We start from the raw sequence: 24,629 nt of genomic DNA on the forward strand, positions 1-24,629 counted from the left end.
AGCATGCTTGTGTTAGAAGGATTTATTCCAAGCTCGCTAGATATGTTCGATATATCTTCTATCAGTGTTATATATTTAATATCAATTATTAATTACACCATTTTGGACCCTATATAATTTAATTTCAACAAAATCTAAACAGAAGAAATAACCCTAAGAGTAAAACATTAATAAAGTTTAAGGTGATTCATCTGAATCTACATGTCTTTTAGCTGATAAATATAAATTGGAGTATTTGGCCTTTCCCTGTTCCAATCCACTACCTGATGTAAAATGATTGTCCTTAAATTCAAATCTGATCCTGTCACTTTCATCTCAAAATCCTTCACCAACTTTCCAGGAAAAGTTCCAAGCTTTTTAGGCTATCCTGCCCAAACTTACCCCATCACCATTGCTACTACTACTACTACTACTACTACTACTACTACTACTACTACTACTACTACTACCACCACTACTGCAATATACGCACAAACGTACATGTACATATAGTCTATCAGGATAAATCCTCATTTTTATTAATGATTGGGCATCTTCTCTTAGAAATATCTCCTGACCTCTCGGTATGGGTTGGACTTCACACTCCAAATGTGTTCCCATTGTACCCTGTTCACAACTTTTTCATTATATTGGAAATGCCCTTTTATGCATCTCTTTTCCTTACTAGATTTCTTTTTAGGGATTTTTGTAATGAGTGTGATGATTAATTTTATGAGTCAACTTGTTTGGGCCAAAATGCCCAGATATTTGGCCAAAGTGATTCCAGATGTTTCTGTGAAGATGTTTTTTGGATGAGATTAACATTTAAATTGGTGGATTTAGAGTTAAGCTGATTATTCTCCATAGTGTGGGTGGGCCTTATTCAATCAGCTGAAGGCCTTAGTAGAACAAAGACTGACCTCTCATGAGCAAGAAGGAATTCTGCTAGTAGACTGCCTTTGGACTCAAACTGCAACTCTTCCCTGGGTCTCCAGCCTGCCAACATACCTCACAAATTTTGGATTTACCAAGCCTCCACAATCATGTGAACAAGTTCCTGAATCTCTCTCTCTTTCTCTCTGTACACACACACACACACGTGCACACACACACACACACACACACACAGGTTCTGTATTTCTGTAGAACCCTAAGTAATATAATTGGGTAGTATGCCTTGTTCATTTTTGCATTCTCACTGTTTTTTACGGCACTTGGAACAAAATGGGTATTTAACACTGATGGAGTAAAAGAATGAATATACTGTCTAACACATTTCAGACACTATGTAATAATTAATTTAAAAATAAATCAGTCTCAGATATTCCTTCAAGAAGCCTATTATCTATTGTGAGAAATAAAACTTGTACATAAATGTTAGTAATACAAGGTGAAAGAAGTGTCACAAGGAGAGACTAATAATTGACCATTGACAGTGATCAAAAGAGTGTCAGTATGCTTGGAGGAATACTGTCTGTCTAGGAGCTTAGGGCACTTTTACAGCACAAGTCAAGAGAGAGCTGTCGTGCTTAGAGTAGAATCACTCCTTTGAATACATCAATTCCTGGATGTCTAGAGAATGCCTGCATAGCAAGAGTAAGACTCTTCTTCTGCATCCATGATTTCTCCATCAGCAAAAGTCAAATGTGAGTCTCAGAATTCTGTATACCCTAGAACACCTCAACCCTTCCCTCACCTCAACACTCACAGCCTTGCCAAAACTATCTTCCTTGAGACCATTGGAATTTTCTCCTAATGCCCCATGTCCTTTTTCATTTTACATCCCACAAAAAGCTAGGACTCTTACTATCCCTTATTCCTTAGGCTCTAATCTCCATTTAGCTCTGTATTTTGCTTTTTCTGACTCCATATACTATTCCTCCCATTTCCTGAAAATCTTCCATTGATTCCTCTGTAACTCTTGAAAGTCAAACTCAAAATCCTCCATTTTAAACTTTTTTTTTCTGAATGTCCCTTCATCTTCTTGATGTAAGAAAAATTCTGGACTTTCCAGTGTTTCTTTTCCCTGAGCCATTTGTTTAAGTGAAAGAATTTGATGGACGCCACATCCTTATTTGCACTATGACAGTTTCCTTGCTTCTAGACAGCTAACCTTTAAGCTAAGGTTGCATACTATAATTTTTAAAATCACGATACACACTGTAAACTAACAATTTCTGTATTACTCAAGGTAGGTTAGAATGTGTTGTGGTAACACACAACCCCCAAATATCACTGGCTTCATATAACAAAGATTCATTTCTTTCACATTCTATTTGCCTGTTACGGGTTAGCTGAAGGCTCTGCTCTGTGTCATCTTCACACAGGAATGCAGGATAATGGAGAATCCATCACCTGTAATGTTATTAGTCACTTAGGAAATGAAAAAGGAACATGGTGGAAAATTAGCAGGCACTACATTCTATGGTGTAGTGACCCACAACAATTCCACCCATGTTTCTTTGGCCAGAGAAAGTCACAAGGCCACATCTAATTTTATGGGAACCAGGAAATGAAATCCTACCATGGATCAGAAGGAGAGAAACCAGAAATACCCCTGAAAAACATCAATACCTACTACAGACCTTAAACCAGGGTAGATAATACCACGGTAACAAGACAAAGCTTAACAATACTCCATATTTAATCTCAGCTTCTACCTGGAATCCCTTTTGGAAAATATTTTGATGATGAATTCTATCCCCCAAATTATTTATAAAACCAAAACATAAATAAAAGAAAGAACTACTCATCTATGAAGTATTCAAGTTTGCCACTCAAGGAAGTGGTTTTATATTTAAAACTATGTTTATGTTATGTGACATAACATATGAAGTATTCAAGTTTGCCACTCAAGGAAGTGGTTTTATATTTAAAACTATGTTTATGTTATGTGACCATTAGCAAATTAAGAGATATTATTTTGATGCTTATATCCAGCATATAATATGTATTAAAAAGGCAGTTTCCCAGACTCACAGACTTAGAGAATGAACTTATGGTTACCAGGGGGGAAGGATAGGGGGGAGGGATAGATTGGGAGTTTGGGATTGACATGTACATACTACTATATTTAAAATAGATAACCAACAAGAACCTACTGTATAGCACAGGGAACTCTGCCTAATATTCTGTAATAACCTAAATGGGAAAAGAGTTTGGAAAAAATAAAATAAAATAAAGGTTCTTTTTTTATTCTAGGAAAAAAAGGCAGTTTCCTATGTTTCAATTTTCATATTTAGATGCAAATCTTAAAGTATTTATACGCTAAATTTATTTCTACATAAACAATATCTAGAAGATTATTTTGGAATATATATTAAACAGTCTGTTATTTTCTTTTTTATTAATACATTTTTAAAGTCAATGAACAAAAATAATTGTTTTCTAATAATATATGAACATTAGGAAAATAATGCCATCATGTTCTTGAAAAAAAACCTTTCAAAAATGACTTTATCAAAAAATATAAATAGATATTAAATCAGGGACTGCATTTTTATCTGAATATAAATAAATACAAAAACAATTCATTCCAAGATTAGAATATTATTCAACATCATGAATAATTTTCATCAAGTACATACTGGTTGTACCATTTTGGGACTTACGGCCAAAAATGTAAGAACAATAGAAATGGGCTTGTTCAATTATACTTTGTTCATTCACTCTATAAAAGTATTCATTCTTTCTACAAATATGTCCCTCTCAGAATTCTATAGTTGGTTTTGAAGAGGTCAACAGATTATAGAAATGTAAATAAATAAATCATGTAGTATATTGGAAGTCCATATGCACTGTAGAGACAAATAAATTAATGAGAGGGAGTCAAGCAATCCAGTGGAAGGGCTGGGGCTGTGTTGAATGGAGGTTCTACAACCTCAATATGTCCTTGACTCTGCTCTCCAGTTGTTATGTTCTTCCACTCTCAACATGCATTGTATCTACTTTTAAGTCATTATGAAATTTTCATTTTTCAATTGTCTTTGTTCACCACAAAGTCTTACCAAAATAAAGGGGAACTTTATCATAAAAGAAAAGGAAGTGAATAGCATTCATTTTAGAGTAGTCAACAAAAACAATTTATAGCAAATTTACATAGTATACTGCTGGTGTAGTTTTAGTTGCTGAATGACTATGCTAAGCCTTGCAAACTTTTGGCAAAATGCTAATAATGTTAGATATTTTTAGAGGAAGAATATAGGAAAATTTTACTTGAATTATAAAATATATAATATTGTGATGGAGACTAGAACTTTTGTTAAATTATAAATGGAACACACTTTATCTTTTAAATCATAATGTGAGCAGTTCTTAGGTACTGACTACTGGTTCCATATTCTCCTTTCACATCTGTGGTGAACTTCCTTTTCAGTTCCCTTCAATATGATCAATTCTCAATAATATGATTGTGACTAGCGTTGCAGCAAATAGTATTTAGGTGAATAGAGTTGAGTTATCACCGTACTTCACAGATCACAGGCAAATTTCAAATTTGATATTTGGAAAAATACAGTAAGAGGAGAACTTTCCCAAAATTATTTTGAATAAGAATTCTATCCTACAAGAACTCTCTCACTTTCTCTTTAAAAAAGTTTTTTTAAACTTTAGCCCTCTGACCTCATCAGCAACCATTTTTACAATTTTATTATTTTTTATAGTAAAGTTTTCTTGTAAGCTTCAGAAATGACAGCTATTAAATTATAACCCATAATTCAATCTACCCTTTGCTCTTTCCTTAAAATGTATCTTCATTGATGAGTCACATTCTCCTGTTCCTTTCAACCCATGAATCATTACGTCATTTCTATAGTATAATTACCTGTGCTGCCTTCATTTATTTACTGGAAGAGGCATAATATAGAGTTAATGAATTTCTCTTGGAAATGATAACTTGGATTATGTCCATGGCTAACATAATTTCTTGGACATTTTCTCTTATTATGTTATTACAATGAAAGAGAATGCATCAACGTTTTAAACCCATCACCCAAAATAACTATAATTATAACTGCTTTTATTTACACAGCATCTTTTGGCTGAGTGTTCACAAATACTTCAGAATTAGGTTGTAAACAGTACATAGAAAAGATAATGCAGCAATAGTAATGAGGGCAAATATATTTTGTTGGGTTGGACTGCTCACAGAAGCTGGATAATAAACATTAGCATAAGTTGTGGTTTGTAAAAACATCTAGTGTGCTTTCAGCTTCAGTTTGTATTAAGGTTTGAAAATGCAGACAATATCAAGAAATTTTTTTGATTTCTTCCAAAGAGATAATATTCCTGATTGTAAGTTTAGTTGAATAAAGGGTCTGCTTTGTCCTAGTATTGTGTTCTTGTATCTTCTTAGAGTATAGTCTAATTAGATTTGTTTTGTGAATTTATTCTTGGTTAATAGAAAACTAATTGAGGTAGATATATATTGCCTTTGTTTTAATGTGACATTGTTTTCATTTATTTATGCAAACACATGGGCATTCAATAAACTTTGCTATAAAAATTCTTATCACAGAAACATCGTTCTTAAGTTGTGGTAATCTGATAAATTACTTTGTCTTCCTTATTGATAAATATATGGACATTGGGCCTGGCATTCTAGGTTATGGGATAACAACTGGATAAGTTAAAGGAAAAAACAAATCTTTGCTTTAGTTATAAAATGTTTGCATTGTGATATGCTAGCGTGGCACATAACAAAATTTTCCTCAGTTAAAATTCTGGTTCTGTCACTAAATTGTAACTTGTATCTATATTTAACTGAACTTGTGTATATATTTAATTCATTGGCACCTCAGTTTCTATATTTATGAAATGGTAATAATAATATACACATTAGAGAGCTAAAATGAGAATACAGCATATTGGGGATACTTTAGGGCCACATAGAAGTGTAGGATGTACAAGAAATGAGTCTACAGAAGTATGCTAGATATAGATAATAAATCACCTTGTTTGCCAGGGTAGAAATGTTCATTTTATTCTATTTTGTGGATGACCCATTGATGTATATTAATAATGAAAGTATTATGATCATTTTACATTTTTGGAAATGTCCTTTAACAATTGATGATAGTGATCTAGAGGATAAATACTGGAGGCTTGCAGCTCATGGCAAAAAAATGCAGGGAAAGATGGAGTTGGGAAGTACACAAGACAGGGAGCAAATGTGAATAGAGGCTGAGTATACAGCCCTTGGAATTAAACAGGCTAGACTATTTTCCATTTTGGTCACCTAATACCTGTGGGTCTCTGGGTGATTTACATAATGTCTCTCTTGTAAATCTCATTTTTCTCACACATATAATGTAACTGTTATAAGTCTTCTTCACAGGATGGTAGTAAGTGTGATATGAGGTAATGCATTTATGATACTTAATACAATGTTTGGAACTTATAATTCTGTATAAAAATGTTAACTAATTATTATTATTAGATTGAATTGACAGCACTCTATCTTCTGAATGAAAGAAGTGAGAAAGGGAGGAGCATAAGAAGATTCATGTTTATGAAATAAACAATTATATTGAAGATGATGTAAAACATATCAACCATTTATATTTGTTTGCTCATTACTTCCATAATTTTTGAACATACTATATGTGACACTGTGAGCAACAAAAGACTATTAAATATGCATTTACTAAGTAAAATAGGCACTAGGCACTATGCTATGACTGTCTACAGTGAACAGTGGATACAAAACTGAAAAGACACTGCCCCTGCCCTAGCATAGGTAATACTCTAGTGTACATCCAGGTTTCTAGCTTGATTGTGAATGTAAGAGAAGGAGTAGGAAAAAAAAAACAAAGAAAGATGCATACCTTGCCAATAAAGTGCTTACCAAATGAACAACAAAATAAACCTGTAAATTAAAAGAAAGTATTAATATCAATAAAATTAGAAATCAGTTGAATAGAAAAATGTGATAATAACAGTAAAAGTCAATAAAAATCAAAAGATGTTTCATTAAAATGACCAATAAAGTGACAAAGCTTTTGCAAATCTCATTAAGAGTAGTATACAAAAGAAGTAATAACTAAAGATATGAATTGTTTGGAGAAAATAATTAAAGTTCAAATATATATTAAAATTTTTGAAAATTTGGATGAAGGAGATACTGTAGGAAAATTTTAATGTTAAATATTGACCCTAAAATGAGAAGAAAACTTGTATTAGCATTAATTATACTAGAATTATTTTCAGTACACCATAGGTACACCCCAAAACAAAGATAGTAGATCTAAATAGTTTTGAGCACACATTCCTATTAACATCAAAAAGTAATAATTACAAAATTTATTTCATATAATATATGAGAAATCTGAAGTTTCCCAATTATTTTTTTAAGATTAGCATAAACTTGATAGTAAAAAACATAAAGAAAATGAAATCTAGCAATTTATTAAAAGAATAACATGGCCAAGTACACTTTATCTAAAAAATGTAAGTATTAACATTTTATCATATTAACAAAGGAAAAATTGCATTACACTACTCTATGCATTACTGTATAGAAAGTATTTAATAAAGACAGCATCCACCAGCCAACGAGAGAGGCCTCAGAAGAAAACAACCCTACCAGACACCTTGATCTCAGACCTCTAGCCTCTAGAATTGTGCAACAGTAAATTTCTGTTGTTTAAGCCACCCAGTCTGTGGCACTTTGTTATGGTCGCCCTAGCAAACAACTGCACCAACCTAGTCAGAGAGAGGAAACAAGATGGTGGAGAAGAAGGACGTGCTCTCACTCCCTCATGTGAGAATGCCAGAATCACAAGTAGCTGCTGGACAGTCATCGACAGGAAGACACTGGAACTCACCAAAAAAATACCCCACATCCAAAAACAAAGGAGAAGCCACAATGAGATGGTAGGAGGGGCGAAATCACAGTAAAATCAAATCTTATAACCGCTGGGTTGGTGACTCACAGACTGGAGAACACTTATACCACAGAAGTCCACCCACTGGAGGGAATGTTCTGAGCCCCATGTCAGGCTTCCCAACCTGGGGGTCCGGCAACGGGAGGAGGAATTCCTACAGAATCAGACTTTGAAGGCTAGTGGGATTTGATTGCAGGACTTCCACAGGACTGGGAGAAACAGAGACTCCACTCTTGGAGGGCACACACAAAGTAGTGTGCACATCGGGACCCAGGGGAAGGAGCAGTGACCCTGGGGGAGACTGAACCAGACCTACCTACTAGTGTTGGAGGGTCTCCTGCAGAGGCGGGGGGTGGCTGTGGCTCACCATGGGGACAAGGACACTGGCAGAAGAAGTTCTGGGAAGTACTCCTTGGCGTGAGCCCTCCCAGAGTCTGTCATTAGCCTCACCAAAGAGCCAGGTAGGCTCCAGTGTTGGGTTGCATCTGGCCAAACAACCAACAGGAGGGAACCCAGCCCCACCCATCAACAGTCAAGCAGATTAAAGTTTTACTGAGCTCTACCCACCAGAGCAACAGTCAGCTCTACCCACCACCAGTCCCTCCCATCAGGAAACATACACAAGCCTCTTAGATAGCCTCATCCACCAGAGAGCAGATGGCAGAAGCAAGAAGAACTGCAATCCTGCAACCTGTGGAACAAAAACCACATTCACAGAAAAACAGACAGATGAAAAGGCACAGGGCTATGTACCAGATGAAGGAACAAGATAAAACCCCAGAAAAACATCTAAATGAAGTGGAGATAGGCAACCTTCCAGAAAAAGAATTCAGAATAATGATAGTGAAGATGATCCAGGACTTCAGAAAAACAATGGAGGCAAAGATCAAGAAGATGCAAGAAATGTTTAACAAAGACCTAGAAGAATTAAAGAAAAAACAAACAGAGATGAACAATACAATAACTGAAATGAAAACTACACTAGAAGGAATCAATAGCAGAATAACTGAGGCAGAAGAACGGATAAGTGACCTGGAAGACAGAATGGTGGAATTCACTACTGCAGAACAGAATAAAGAAAAAAGAATAAAAAGAAATGAAGACAGCCTAAGAGACCTCTGACACAACATTAAATGCAACAACATTTGCATTAAAGGGGTCCCAGAAGGCAAAGAGAGAGACAAAGGACCAGAGAAAATATCCAAAGAGATTATAGTCAAAAACTTCCCTAACATGGGAAAGGAAATAGCCACCCAAGTCCAGAAAGCACAGTGAGTCCCATACAGGATAAACCCAAGGAGAAACACGCTGAGACACATAGTAATCAAATTGGCAAAAATTAAAGACAAAGATAAAATTATGGAAAGCAACAAGGGAAAAATGACAAATAACATACAAGGGAAATCCCATAAGGTTAACAGCTGATTTCTCATCAGAAACTCTACAAGCCAGAAGGGAGTGGCATGATATACATAAAGTGATGAAAGAGAAGAACCTACAACCAAGATTGCTCTGCCCAGCAAGGATCTGATTCAGATTCAATGGAGAAATCAAAAGCTTTACAAACAAGCAAAAGCTAAGAGAATTCAGCACCACCAAACCAGCTCTACAACAAATGCTAAAGGAACTTCTCTAAGTGGGAAACACAAGAGAAGAAAAGGACCTACAAAAACAAACCCAAAACAATTAAGAAAATGGTCATAGGAACATACATATTGATAATTACCTTAAACATGAATGGATTACATGCTCCAACCAAAAGACACAGGCTTACTGAATGGATACAAAAACAAGACCCATATATATGCTGTCCACAAGAGACCCACTTCAGACCTAGGGACACATACAGACTGAAAGTGAGGGGATGGAAAAAGATATTCCATGCAAATGGAAATCAAAAGAAAGCTGGAGTAGCAATACTCATATCTGATAAAATAGACTTTAAAATAAAGAATGTTACAAGAGACAAGGAAGGACACTACATAATGATCAAGGGATCAATTGAAGAAGAAGATATAACAATTATGAATATATAGGCACCCAACATAGGAGGACATTAATACATAAGGCAATTGCTAGCAGCTATAAAAGAGGAAATCGACAATAACACAATAATAGTGGGGGACTTTAACACCTCACTTACACAAATGGACAGATCATCCAAAATGAAAATAAATAAGGAAACAGAAGCTTTAAATGACACAATAGACCAGATAGATTTAATTGATATTTATAGGACATTCCATCCAAACACAGCAGATTACACTTTCTTCTCAAGTGTGCACGGAACATTCTCCAGGATAGGTCACATCTTTGGTCATGAATCAAGCCTCAGTAAATTTAAGAAAATTGAAATCATATCAAGTATCTTTTCTGACCACAACACTATGAGATTAGAAATGAATTACAGGGGAAAAAACGTAAAAAACACAAACACATGGAGGCTAAACAATACATTACTAAATAACCAAGAGATCACTGAAGAAATCAAAGAGGAAATCAAAAAATACCTAGAGACAAATGACAATGAAAACACGACGATCCAAAACCTATGGGATGCAGCAAAAGCAGTTCTAAGAGGGAAGTTTATACCTATACAAGCCTACCTCAAGAAACAAGAAACACCTCAAATAAAATATCTAACCTTACACATAAAGGAACTAGAGAAAGAAGAACAAACAAAACCCAAAGTTAGCAGAAGGAAAGAAATCATAAAGATCAGAGCAAAAATAAATGAAATAGAAACAAAGAAAACAATAGCAAAGATCAATAAAACTAAAAGCTGGTTCTTTGAGAAGATAAACAAAATTGATAAACCATTAGCCAGACTCATCAAGAAAAAGAGGAAGAGGACTCAAATCAATTAAATTAGAAATGAAAAAAGAGAAGTTACAACAGACACCGCAGAAATACAAAGCATCCTAAGAGACTACTAGAAGCAACTCTATGCCAATAAAATGGACAACCTGAAAGAAATGGACAAATTCTTAGAAGGGTATAACCTTCTGAGACTGAACCAGGAAGAAATAGAAAATATGAACAGACCACTCACAAGTAATGAAATTGAAACTGTGATTAAAAATCCTCCAACAAACAAAAGTCGAGGACCAGACGGCTTCACGGATGAATTCTATCAAACATTTAAAGAAGAGCTAACACCCATCCTTCTCAAACTCTTCCAGAAAATTGCAGAGGAAGGAACACTCCCAAACTCATTCTCTGAGGCCACCATCACCCTGATACCAAAACCAGACAAAGATACTACAAAAAAAGAAAATTACAGACCAATATCACTGATGAATATAGATGCAAAAATTCTCAACAAAATACTAGCAAACAGAATCCAACAACACATTAAAAGGATCATACATCATGATCAAGTGGCATTTATCCCAGGGATGCAAGGATTCTTCAATATATGCAAATCAATCAATGTGATACACCATATTAACAAATAGAAGAATAAAAACCATATGATCATCTCAGTAGATGCAGAAAAAGCTTTTGACAAAATTCAACACTCATTTCTGATAAAAACTCTCCAGAAAGTGGGCATAGAGGGAACCTACCTCAACATAATAAAGGCCATATACGACAAACCCACAACAAAGATCATTCTCAAGGGTGAAAATCTGAAAGCATTTCCTCTAAGATCAGGAACAAGACAAGGATGTCCACTCTCACCACTATTATTCAACATAGTTGTGGAAGTCCTAGCTATGGCAATCAGAGAAGAAAAAGAAATAAAAGGAATACAAATTGGGAAAGAAGAAGTAAAACTGTCACTTTTTGCAGATGACATGACACTATACATAGAGAATCCTAAAAATGCCATAAGAAAAGTACCAGAGCTAATCAATGAATTTGGTAAAGCTGCAGGATAAAAAATTAATGCTCAGAAATCTCTTGCATTCCTATACACTAATGGTGAAAAATCTGAAAAAGAAATTAAGGAAACACTCCCATTTACCATTGCAACAAAAAGAATAAAATACCTAGGAATAGGGGCTTCCCTGGCAGCACAGTGGTTGAGAGTCTGCCTGCTATTGCAGGGGCACAGGTTCGAGCCCTGATCTGGGTAGATCCCACATGCCACGGAGCAACTTGGCCCGTGAGCCACAACTACTGAGCCTGCGCGTCTGGAGCCTGTGCTCCGCAACAAGAGAGGACGCGATAGTGAGAGGCCCGCGCACCACGATGAAGAGTGGCCCCCGCTTGCCACAACTAGAGAAAGCCCTTGCACAGAAATGAAGACCCAACACAGCCAAAAAATAAATAAAAACAAAATGTTGGTTTAAAAAAAAAAAAAGCTAGGAATAAACCTACCTAGGGAGACAAAAGACCTGTATGTAGAAAACTATAAGACACTGCTGAAATAAATTAAAGATGATACCAACAGATGGAGAGATATACCATGTTCTTGGATTGGAAGACTCAATATTGTGAAAATGACTATACTACCCAAAGCAATCTACAGATTCAATACAATCCCTATCAAATTACCAATGGCATTTTTTTACGGAACTAGAACAAAAAATCTTAAAATTTGTATGGAGACACAAAAGACCCCGAATAGCCAAAGCAGTCTTTAGGGTAAAAAACGGAGCTGGAGGAATCAGACTCCCTGACTACAGACTATACTACAAAGCTACAGTAATCAAGACAATATGGTCCTGGCACAAAAACAGAAACATAGATCAATGGAACAAGATAGAAAGCCCAGAGATAAACCCACGCACCTATGGTCAACTAATCTATGACAAAGGAGGCAAGGATATACAATGGAGAAAAGACAGTCTCTTCAATAAGTGGTGCTGGGAAAACTGGACAGCTACATGTAAAAGAATGAAAGTAGAACACTCCCTAACACCATACACAAAAATAAACTCAAAATGGATTTGAGACCTAAATGTAAGACCAGACACTCTAAAACTCTTAGAGGAAAACATAGGAAGAACACTCTTTGACATAAATCACAGCAAGATCTTTTTTGATCCACCTTCTAGAGTAATGGAAGTAAAACCAAAAATAAACAAATGGGACCTAATGAAACTTTGAAGCTTTTGCACAGCAAAGGAAACCATAAACAAGAGGAAAAGACAACCCTCAGAATGGGAGAAAATATTTGCAAACGAATCAACAGACAAAGGATTTATCTCCAAAATATATAAACAGCTCATGCAGCTCAATATTAAAGAAACAAACAACCCAATCCAAAAATGGACAGAAGACCTAAATAGACATTTCTCCAAAGAAGACATACAGATGGCCAAGAAGCACATGAAAAGCTGCTCAACATCACTAATTTTTAGAGAAATGCAAATCAAAACTACAATGAGGTATCACCTCACACCAGTTAGAATGGGCATCATCAGAAAATCTACAAACAACAAATGCTGGAGAGGGTGTGGAGAAAAGGGAACCCTCGTGCACCATTGGTGGGACTATAAATTGATACAGCCACTATGGAGAACAGTATGGAAGTTCCTTCAAAAACTAAAAATAGAATTACCATATGATCCAGCAATCCCACTACTCGCATATACCCAGAGAAAACCATAATTCAAAAAGACCCATGCACCCCAATGTTCATTGCAGCACTATTTACAATAGCCAGTTCATGCAAGCAACCTAAATGCCCATCGACAGATGAATGGATAAAGAAGATGTGGTACATATTTACAATGGAATATTACTCAGCCATAAAAAGGAATGAAACTGAGTCATTTGTTGAGACGTGGATGGATCTAGAGATTGTCATACAGAGTGAAGCAAGTCAGAAAGAGAAAAACAAATATCGTATATTAACGCATGTATGTGGAACCTAGAAAAATGGTACAGATGAACCAGTTTGCAGGGCAGAAGTTGAGACACAGATGTAGAGAACAAACGTATGGACCCCAAGGGGGGAAAGCTGCCAGGGGGTGGGGATGGTTGTGTGCTGAATTGGGCGATTGGGATTGACATGTATACACTGATGTGTATAAAATTGATGACTAATAAGAACCTGCTGTATAAAAAAATAAATAAAATTAAATTAAAAAATTAAAAAAAATACTAATACTAAACTTTCTTTGGGTTATTTGTATGGAAATATGTTAATATAAGTGTTTCAGACATTACATGAAATTCCTAAAAATCTTATATGTTCTGGTATAATGTTATAAGTCATAATTCTAGTTATTACTTTAAAATGTATATCTCAGAAATAACTAAATTTCCTTGTCAATTGCATTATTATGAACTTTCATCAAATCTTTAACCGTGGTCATTTTCAAGTCTTTTGTCATTTACAGACAGTTCTGGGTGTACTCTGATGCTTTTGCAAAAATGTTCCTATTAAAGAGTTTCATCTTCAAGGAATTCATGGAAAAGACTCTGACAAGTACAGGTTTCTGGTAATTGACTATACTGCTGAACTGAATGAATAAGCATTTTCAGAACTCTAATGGAAAACTGATGAATTCACAAAAGTGCTAAGAAAAGATCAAGATGAAAATAATTAATTACATGGGACTGAGTGAACCGATGAGGATGATTATAATTTTTGTGACTTTCTGTTTGAATAAAAAAAAAAAAGAAAGTATTTAATAAAATTCAAAGCTACTCCTGATGAAATTCATATGAAACTAGGATTAGAATGGATATTGCTAACTTTCCCAAAAACCTATAGATGATGTCTAGCATAATAGTATGAATTTGGAAAACTTTATTAAAATCAAGAATGTGATCCAAGCAATTGAATAAGAGAAGAAAAATCAATATTATGTATAAGATATTAGAAAGGAAATGACAAAAGTCACTATTCACAATCAATATGTTTATCTACCAAGAATAGCTATGAGATTCTATTGAAAGCTATATGAACTATTAGGAGAGTTTTTAAGATGAATGGACATGAATTCAATATTATTAAAAATATAGCTGTTTTTACTTCAGCAATAGCTAATTCGAAAATTTCATTTAGAAAGATATCCTTCAAAATATTCAATAAGGCAATGAAATTTGTTGCAAGCCTCTTGAACAATGCACAAGATTCCCCCCAAACTGGAATTCTACCAAACATACAAAGAAGAAGTTATACCTATCCTTCTCAAACTATTCCAAAAGACTGAACAGGAGGGAACACTCCCAAATTCATTCTATGAAGTTACCATCACCCTGATACCAAAACTAGACAAAGACACTACAAGAAAAAGAAAATTACTGATCTTTGATGAGTATAGATGCAAAAATCCTCAACAAAATATTAGCATATCACATCCAATATATAAGAAGGATCAACACCATGATCAAACTGGATTTATTCCAGGGTCACAAGGATGGCTCAGCATATACAAATCAATTAGTGTGATACACCACATTACCTAAAGGAAAGAAAAAAACCATATGATCATCTCAATAGATGCACAAAAAGCATTTGACAAAATTCAACATCCATATATGATAAAAACTCTCACCAAAGTGGGTATAGAGGAAACATATCTCAACATAATAAAAGCCATTTACAACAAACCCACAGCCAGCATAATACTCAGTGGTGCAAAGCTGAAAGTCTTCTTGCTGAATTCAGGAACAAGACAAGGGTGCCCCCATCACCACTTCTATTCAACATAGTATTGGAAGTCCTAGCCACAGACATCAGACAAAAAGAGAAACAAAAGGTATTCAAATTGGAAAGGAAGAAGTAGAACTATCACTATTTTCAGATAACATGATATTCAATATAGAGAACTGTAAAGTCTCCACACAAAAACTACTAGAACTAATAAATGAATTCAGAAAGGTAGAAGGACACAAGATTAATATACAGAAATCTGTTGTAATTCTTTACATTAACCATGAAATATCAAAAAGAAAGTTAAAAAATAATCCCACTTAAATTACATCCAAACAAAAAACAAAAAAACAAAAACAAAAAAACAAACCACCTAGGAATAAACTTAACCAAGGAGGTGAAAGACCTATATGCTGACAACTGTAAAAGGAGATTGAAGATGATTCAAAGAAATTGAAAGATATCCCATGCTCTTGGATTGGAAGAATTAATATTGTTAAAATGGCCATGCTACCCAAAGCAATCTACTTAATGTAATCCCTATCAAAATACCCATGACATTTTTCTCAAGACTAGAACAAATAATACCAAAATTTATGTAGAACCACAAAAGACCCCAAATTGCCAAAGCAGCCGTGAGGAAGAAGAACAAAGCTGGAAGCATAACCCTTGCAGACTTCAGACAATACTACAAAGCTACAGTAATCAAAACAGCATGGTATTGGCACAAAAACAGACATATAGATCAGTGGAGCAGAAAAGAAAGTGCAGAAATAAACCCATATACCTACGATCAATTAATCTATGACAAAGGAGGCAAGACTATACAATGGAGAAAAGACAGTCTCTTCAACAAATGCTCTTGGGAAATCTGGACACCTACATAAATCAATGAAATTAGAACACTCCCTCACATCATAAACAAAAATAAACTCAGAATGGTTTGAGACCCAAATACAAGACATGATACCATAAAACTCCTAGAAGAGAGCATAGGTAAAACATTCTCTGACATAAATCGTAGCAAGATTTTCTTAGATCAGCCTCCCAAGACAAAAGAAATAAAAACAAAAATAAACAAATGGGACCTAGTCAAACTTAAAAGCTTTTGCACAGCAAAGGAAACCATCAGCAAAATGAAAGACAACCTGCAGACTGGAAGAAAACATTTGCAAACAATGCAGCCATCAAGGGATTAATATCCAAACTATACAAACAGCTTATACAACTCAATAAAACAAAGTACCCAATTGAAAAATGGACAGAAGACCTAAATAGACATTTCTCCAAAGAAAACACACAGATTGTCAACAGGCACATGAAAAGCTGCTCAACATCATTAATTATTAGAGAAATGCAAATCAAAATCACAATGAGATATCACTTCACACCAGTCAGAATGGCTATCATCCAAAGTTCTACAAATAATAAAAGCTGGAGAGGGTGTGGAGAAAAGGAAACCCTCCTACATTATTGGTGGGAATGTAAATTGGTGCAGCCACTATGGAAAACAGTATGGAGGTTCCTTAAAAAACTAAAAATCGAGTTACCATATGATCCAGCAATCCCACTCCTGGGTATATGTCTCGAAAAGATGAAAACTCTAATTAGAAAAGGTACATGCACCCTAATGTTCATAGCAGTACTTTTTACAATAGACAAATGGGAACAACCCAAGTGCCCATCAACAGATGATTTTGTTTAAGAGGTGGTCTATATACACAATGGCATATTAATTACTCAGCCATAAAAAGAATGAAATATTGCCATTTGCCGCAACATGGAAGGACCTGGAGAAATCATACTAAGTGAAGTAAGTCAGACAGAGAAAGACAATATTGTAGGATATCATTTATATGTGGAATCTAAAAAAGTAATATAAATGAATCTATATACAAAACAGAAACAGACTCAGACATAGAAAACAAATTTATGGTTACCAAAGGGGAAAGGTGGGAGGAGAGATAAATTAGGAGTATGGGATTAACAGACACAAACTACTATAGAGGACATGAAATAGATAAGCAACAAGGATATATGTATATAGCACATGAAACTATAATTTACATCTTGTAATAACCTAAGGAAAATAATCTAAAATATATATATGTAAAACTGAATCACTTTGCTGTACACCTGAAACTGACACAATATTATAAATCAACTATACATCAATTAAAAAAAAAGATTCCAGGAAAACTGAAGAGGACAAACAAGATCTCAATAAATACATACCTGCTATATTCTTAAATGAGGAGAGTCAATATTGTAAAGATACAAATTCTCTTCACACTTTAAATTCAATTCAGTATCAATTTAAGTCACACTAGGATATTGAAATTTGGCAATCTAATTTCACAGTTCAAATGGAAGAGGAAAGTGCCAAAGACTAGATATATCTTGAAAATGAAAAGAACAAGAGAAATGTCCTACTCTGTGAGATCATATACATTCTCTAAAGCTTTGTTAGAGAGTAGATAAATGAAAGAGAGTAGAGTTCAAAACAAATCCATGTATATATGGAAATTCACATATGATGGAGATTGCATTTTAAACCAGTCAGAAAAAGTGGATTGTTCAATAAATAGCTTGATTTTATGTGAAGCACGATTGCTTGATATCTATCAATATATGAAAAAATAAAGCACAAATATCAATGCAAAAAACCTAAAAAATAACTTGTGAATTAAATCTCACAGTTTATTAAAATAATACCATGACCAAGTAGGCTTTATTTAAAGAAAATAAAGATAATTCAATCCTCAATAGCTATTAATCCTTTTAGCCCATTAACAAGAGAAAAATCACATTATATTACAATACCAGTCTGTGCTGTATATTACTTTATAGAAATAAGTTGATAGGGACTGGCAAATAGAAAATGTAATTAATAAATGAATAAATATATGAATTAAATGTTTAAAGTAATATTTTAAAACTATAAAATTATTAGATTAAAACCCAGTCATAAATTAAGTGAGAAAAGCCTTCTTTAGTAGAGTTACCATTTCTTGAATTCAAAAACGTAAATAAAGTAGGAGAACATTTATAGTTTTGATAATCTATGTATGCTTGATCTGATCTTAGAGGATAAATTGACTTTGACAGTTAGAGATAGGATGAATGCTACCACTTGCAGAGGCATATACATATACTTTTAAAATTATATATCTATCTATATGTATATGTATCTGTGTATCTATGAAATAAAGGAGTTTGTCTTTAATGAAGCTAATTTAACTAGGATATCAGATGCAGTTTTGGATGAGGATGCCTTTCCTAATATTCTAGGAATTACATTTATACTTAATCTAAAAGTCAGTCTGTAACTGATCTGTCACCTCTTTACAAGACTTTTGTTTGGTTGATTATTGAAATTATTGGAAGCGATAGTGTGGGCAACTTGCCCCAAAGCCTCAGAAGCTGCTCAATAACTTTATCTCATTTCCTACCAGTCACTGGGTAAACTGTGGGCCACAACCAGTGAAGAAATTTCCAAGCTCCATTCACTTATTATGTATATTTTCTACTAGTCAGACCCTGTGCTAGAAATCTGTGAAACAATGCAATTTGGCAAATCTTAGAAGAAATAGTCAAGGAAAGGTAGAAGAATTTGAGTAATGAGAATAAAAGAGGAAACAAGATTCTGGGAAATATTACAAAATATATGAGATAAGGGATGTGTGTGTGTATATGTGTTTGTGTCTGTTCCACTCCAATGTATAAGAAAATATAATGCATCTGCAATAGATGGATGATGAAATATGAGTAGATAAGAAGAATAAAAGTACAAAAAGAAAGCAGAAGTACAAAAGAAAAAATGTGAGCAAATTCCATCAATATTAGAAAGTCAGATATAAATAAATTCAATCCTGCTCATAGTGACAGAAGAAAATGTAGTTTACTAAATACTCAATATAAAAAGTTATATTGCTCTAAAAAGTAGTCTCATTAATTAATCAATTAAAAATAAATAATAAAATACAAAAAACAAAAATTATATCAATGCTGGAAAAAATGTAATAAATTCTAGTCACTGCTATTGGCACTCAAAATCAACATTATATTTTCAGGAAGCAATTTGTCAGTATTCATCAAAAGTCATAATATATTTATACTTTTTTAGACCTAGTAAATCTATTTTTCAGAATATAATCTAAGCTATGTAGAAAGTTATATGCCTTGCAGATATTTAATGAAGTATTATTCTAACAACTTAAATAAAATGGCAAGATATAAAGTGTCAGATATTAATGAGAAGAAATATTACATATCCCAAATGTTGACTCTGAAGACAATATAATGGATAATTCTTGTCCTAGAATATACAAAGGTTGAATAGCAAATTGGACATATTCTGTGATTACAGCAATTACAAAGTAGCAAAGCCATAAAGATTAACACAAGGAAATGAAAAAGTAGTTATTTCAGCTCAGGACATTATGATATTATTCTTGCTTTTCTCAATTTCTAATACTATGAAACATGTTTATATCACCCTTATAAAGGAAAAAAATATGTAACAAAACTTGCATATCAGATAATGTGGTTTATGCTTTCCTTTACTGGGAATTTAGGAATATGAAACTCCAGCAAAGTGTACCATTCAGTAAAGCATTTCTTCTTAAACCTAAGAGCCTACTGTACTTTGGTGATTGGCTACCTGTTTTTCTTTGCCCTATTTACTATTTTTTGAATTAGTTTTTTCCCCTGTTTGAAAACAACCTCCAAAATCTACAGCCTTACAATGGAGAGATTGATGATCTGGTATTATTGCAAATAAGAAAAAAACAAATTAAGGAAGGAAGAAAGGGAGGAAGGAAGAAAACATTTTTTCTTACTTTTAAATCAATTTGGAGACAATTTTTAAGTAAAGCCATTGCTCCTTATTTGACTTCACCTCTCTATTTGAATTGTTATCCTGATAACATCCTGTTTTTAGCACTAATGTTCATGGCAATTCAAACAGTGGGATAAGGTGGTTGAAGTTGCCTGCAGTCTGAACATTTATTGTTTCTGTTTTCCTGAAAGTGTCTGTTCCAATTACCTTTATTCTGCTTTTCTCTCCTACAATAGAAATAGTATAGCACCATATATTTTTCCTTTGTGTCTGCAATAGGAGAAAAGGATATCAGACTTTTATCATCCGGTTCTTAAATTTAACTTCCACAGATGTGACATTTTATTGGGACACAATGCTAGCATCATTTTTTAGCATTGACACAGAAATTTAAGACTATAAACTAATTAATTTACCTATATTGAAGAATAGGAAATACATCAGAAATTCATGCAATAATTCTATGATAGTGTTACTGAATTGGTCAACTGAACCCATGGCAGGGTCCTAGCCTGGGGCGAGACCCCAGTCTTGGCCAGGAAGGTACTTTTTCCGATCAAATTCATTCAGTCAGTAACGAAACTGATGCTGAGACTGGAAGAGCACAGCTTTATTCAATGGCTGAAGAATGGAGAAGCAGGAACCTAGTTCCCAGATCGACTTCTCAACCAGATTTGGGTGGAGACACCAAATATAGAGCAGGGTCAAGGTAAAAGGGAGGGAACTAGAAAGAGTGGGAGGATATTCATGAGTTTTCTGAAACCAGGGGTGTGGTTTGGACCCTGAACTGATGCACTCTCCTTTTCAGTCCTTGTTTAGGCTTCTCTGGTTGTTGTCATGGCAATTGTCAACTGTCATGGTGCTAGTGGGAGTGTCAGTTAGCATGCTGATGCTTTATAATGAGCCTATAATGAGGCTCAAGTTCTACTGGAAGTCAAATCCTCTGCCACCTTGGGCCTAGTTGGTTCTAACCGGTTCCTGTTTTTTTCTCTTTGCAGCTTCCTGCTGAAACTTAGATAAGAGTAATTGGTTTCTATTTGAGTGAGGGGCAGGGGTATGATTCTGGTGCAACAGCGTTGGTAACAATAGTACTGTGAATCTCTGATACCTCCTCTTTCCAAAAGAAAAACATTTTTCCATTTAATATCTATATAAAATGATAGATGGAGCAATAATAGTGGATAATGTGTTTTTTAATAATACTCTGAATGGGAACATGGGAGATCAGCATAGAGTGCCTAAAATTCAGAATGGTGTTAAGACACTTGGATTCAACTCTAGAAGCTGCAGTTCTGTGTGACCTTAGATCAGATATTTAGTCCTTGTATGTGTTTCACTACCTATTGCTAGCATCCCCTACCCATTGTAAAAATGTTAGTGAATAAAATTATAGCATTGGCAAAGAGATTCTCATCCAAATTAAAGAAATAAGCAAGCCAATATGAATATTCGGCCAGCAAAATTATATTTGTCTAATGTTTGAAACTCCTCCATTTTAAGGTTCTGATTTTGTAGTTAACTTATTTATTCCCAGAATTCTAGTTGCCTGCAAGTCTAGGATATTGCTTTGTGGCACATAGATATATAAAGTTTCTAATCTGGGACTACAAGCATGAAAATGATTAACATTCCTCTAAAGAATTCCAATTAACTAAGCAACATAATTCATGAACAGTGGCACTGTTAAGTTGTGAATTATTAAATATCATATTTAGGATAATTTGGAAAAACTTGTAAAAAATGAAAGTTATTTTTGTCATATTTATAGTACTCGGAGAAAAATTACCACATCCCGAAGCAGATGAATTGGACTTAAATGGTTTAACCAATTTAATCAGAAGTAGTGCTAAAAAAATTAAAAGATGAGACTCTAGCTAATTGATAGAAAAGAGTGATGTCATTTCCAGTTCTCTGTCTTTTAATAGAATTTTTAGCTTAGAGTTTCTTCTTTAATACATTTGTGACATAGAACACAGCTCAAAAAGAAAACTAAATAACATTGTATGGTGTTTTATTTGAACTTTGAATTTTCTTTTCATCTTTTAATAAATATATGCAGGTGACAGGATTATTACCACTGTAACTTGATCAATTAAAAATAAATCAAGATTGTAAACGTGAAAATATTTGTAACATGTTACAAAGTATTATTATCATCAATATAGAAAGCTATTACTAATAAATAAAATTGGGTATGAATGTGGAATTCAAAAAGAATAAATAAAAAAAGAAATACATATATAAAAATAGTCAACTTTAATAATAAAAGATTAAATAAGTGGGCAACATCATATTTTTCCTAATAAATTTGAAAACATAAATAAAAAAAAAATTCTTCCAGTTTGGGAAGAGAAACTGTTGGTGGAGTATAATTCAGCAAATTATTTCTAAAGATTTTGTCTTGAAGGTATCTTTTTCTAAAATCCAATTTCAATTTGCAGCATTTGCTCTAAGGGAGTAATTAGAAGTATGCTTTAAAAAAAAGTTTTTCTTCATATGTTTACATAGGTATTCTTCACAATTTTTCTTTCTGTGACTAGAAGATGGGCATTCCCTGCATTTTTGTCTCTCTTTAATTTAAACATTGAAAGGCCTATAGAGTTTGAAGACGCCAAGCATATGTTCATAATTATGAAATTCTTGTGAGATTATTTATTATGAAACAGTTTTCCTGGATAGTGGGAGAATGGAAGGGCTGTGAATTTCTCCTCATTCTGAAATCCTCACAAGGACTTCAATGGGGTCATTGCTTCTGTTTTGAGTTCACTGTTGTAGAGTTTCTTTGATTAGTGTTTTATAAGCTTATGAAAGGAAATAGAAACCATTAAAAAGTGTTTATTTGTTATTATGATTTATGTTAGCGTTCAACTCCTGTGGAAGAACATGGCATTTCTGTTTTTAATCTTAAGGAAAATTTATAATGTGTCATTTCAATCCCTTGTGTTAGCCAATGAAAAAATAGATATAATCGTTAAACAGTATAACTTTCACTACTTAAATTTAGCTATAACATATGGCTACTTTAATAGGAACAAAACAATATCTACCCACTCACACTGGAGTTATGACAGGTGTAATACCTACACGCTTCCTGGGCATTTGCCTTTGCTTGTTTAAAATATTCTTGCTAATGGTTTCTTCTTGGGATGGGAAGTTTTTATTTGATTTTTTCATGAATAGTCTTTTTATAGTGAAAGGAGGTAGGAAATTATTGAAATTCCAGAAAAACAGAGAAGCATGTGAATAAAAGGAATATAGAAATTTATATTTGGAGAGGAATTCAAACTCTCTATAATTTAATGGCATATTCTGTTTTTTTTTTTCTATATGTGTTACTGGTTTCTTTGTACATAAGATGAAACTATTCCTTGAACAATTGGCTTCTCTGATTGAGATATTGTCTCTAATCTAAGACTCAAGTATTTGATCTCCACTCTGATTCCATCCAGCCCAAATACTAAATCAACAAGTAATAATTTGAAAGCTATAGAATGCCATCATCTCACACTCCACATGTTTAAAACTAAGCCCATCTTTTCCTTTCATGTTCATTTGACTTTATATTTCTAATTGTTAAAGTCATTTTCTTCAGAGTAATACATGTCTATGATTAAAGTGTCAAAGAATACTAAAGAGATTAAATTTTTAAGGGTCTTTCTGCTCTCACAGAACCACTTTCTAATATTTTTATATGTCTTATTTTCATTCATATTTCTAACTGTTAGGCTGTTTCAGTGATGCATTTTTATATCGACTGACACTCTAATATGGTAGCTGAGGATTTGCCATTCTTATACCATACTCCTATTTCTGCTCCTTCCATCTTTCCTTTATAATTACATTATAATTTAGGTTAACTCAACAGTCAATGTTTATATTGCTATGAGACTGTGTTATTCACTATTGAATCAGACCGTGTACTATAATTGCATTTCCAATCTCATGGAACTTTTTCCTGTTGATGATAATTTCTTAAGATTTTCTTTTTCTTAGTTTTCTATGTAATATCACTATTTCCCCGTATGTTCCAGTATATACGTTAAATAACTGGAAAATGCACGAGCACATCAGTCTTGGTTTTTCTCTCCCTTCCCTCCTTCCTTCCCTTTCTCCCTCCCTCCCCCTTCCTTGCTTCCTTCCTGCCTTCCTTCCTTCCTGCCTTCCTGCCCTGCTGCCTTCCTGCCCTCCTTCCTTCTGTTTTTCTCCTCCTCCTCTCTCTTTTCCCTCTCCTTCTTCTTCCTCCTCCTTTTATTTCTTGGAGTACTTCTTTCAGCTCAAATCAGAATTTGTTGCTTATTGACAAAGGATTAATCTCCAAAATTTACAAGCAGCACATGCAGCTCAATATCCAAAAAAAAACACAACCCAA

The 24,629-nt window shown here is 34.0% G+C and overlaps 1 long non-coding RNA gene across 1 annotated transcript in view; it reads left to right on the forward strand.

Moving 5' to 3' along the window:
• The window catches only part of LOC309632179, a 499,606-nt gene that overhangs the window by 54,344 nt on the left and 420,633 nt on the right, over nucleotides 1-24,629 (forward strand). The gene's annotated exons all lie outside the window — the stretch shown is intronic.

Source organism: Balaenoptera borealis (genome assembly GCF_965194805.1).
Source record: "Balaenoptera borealis genome assembly, chromosome: 7".
Classification (NCBI taxonomy): Eukaryota; Metazoa; Chordata; class Mammalia; order Artiodactyla; family Balaenopteridae; genus Balaenoptera; species Balaenoptera borealis.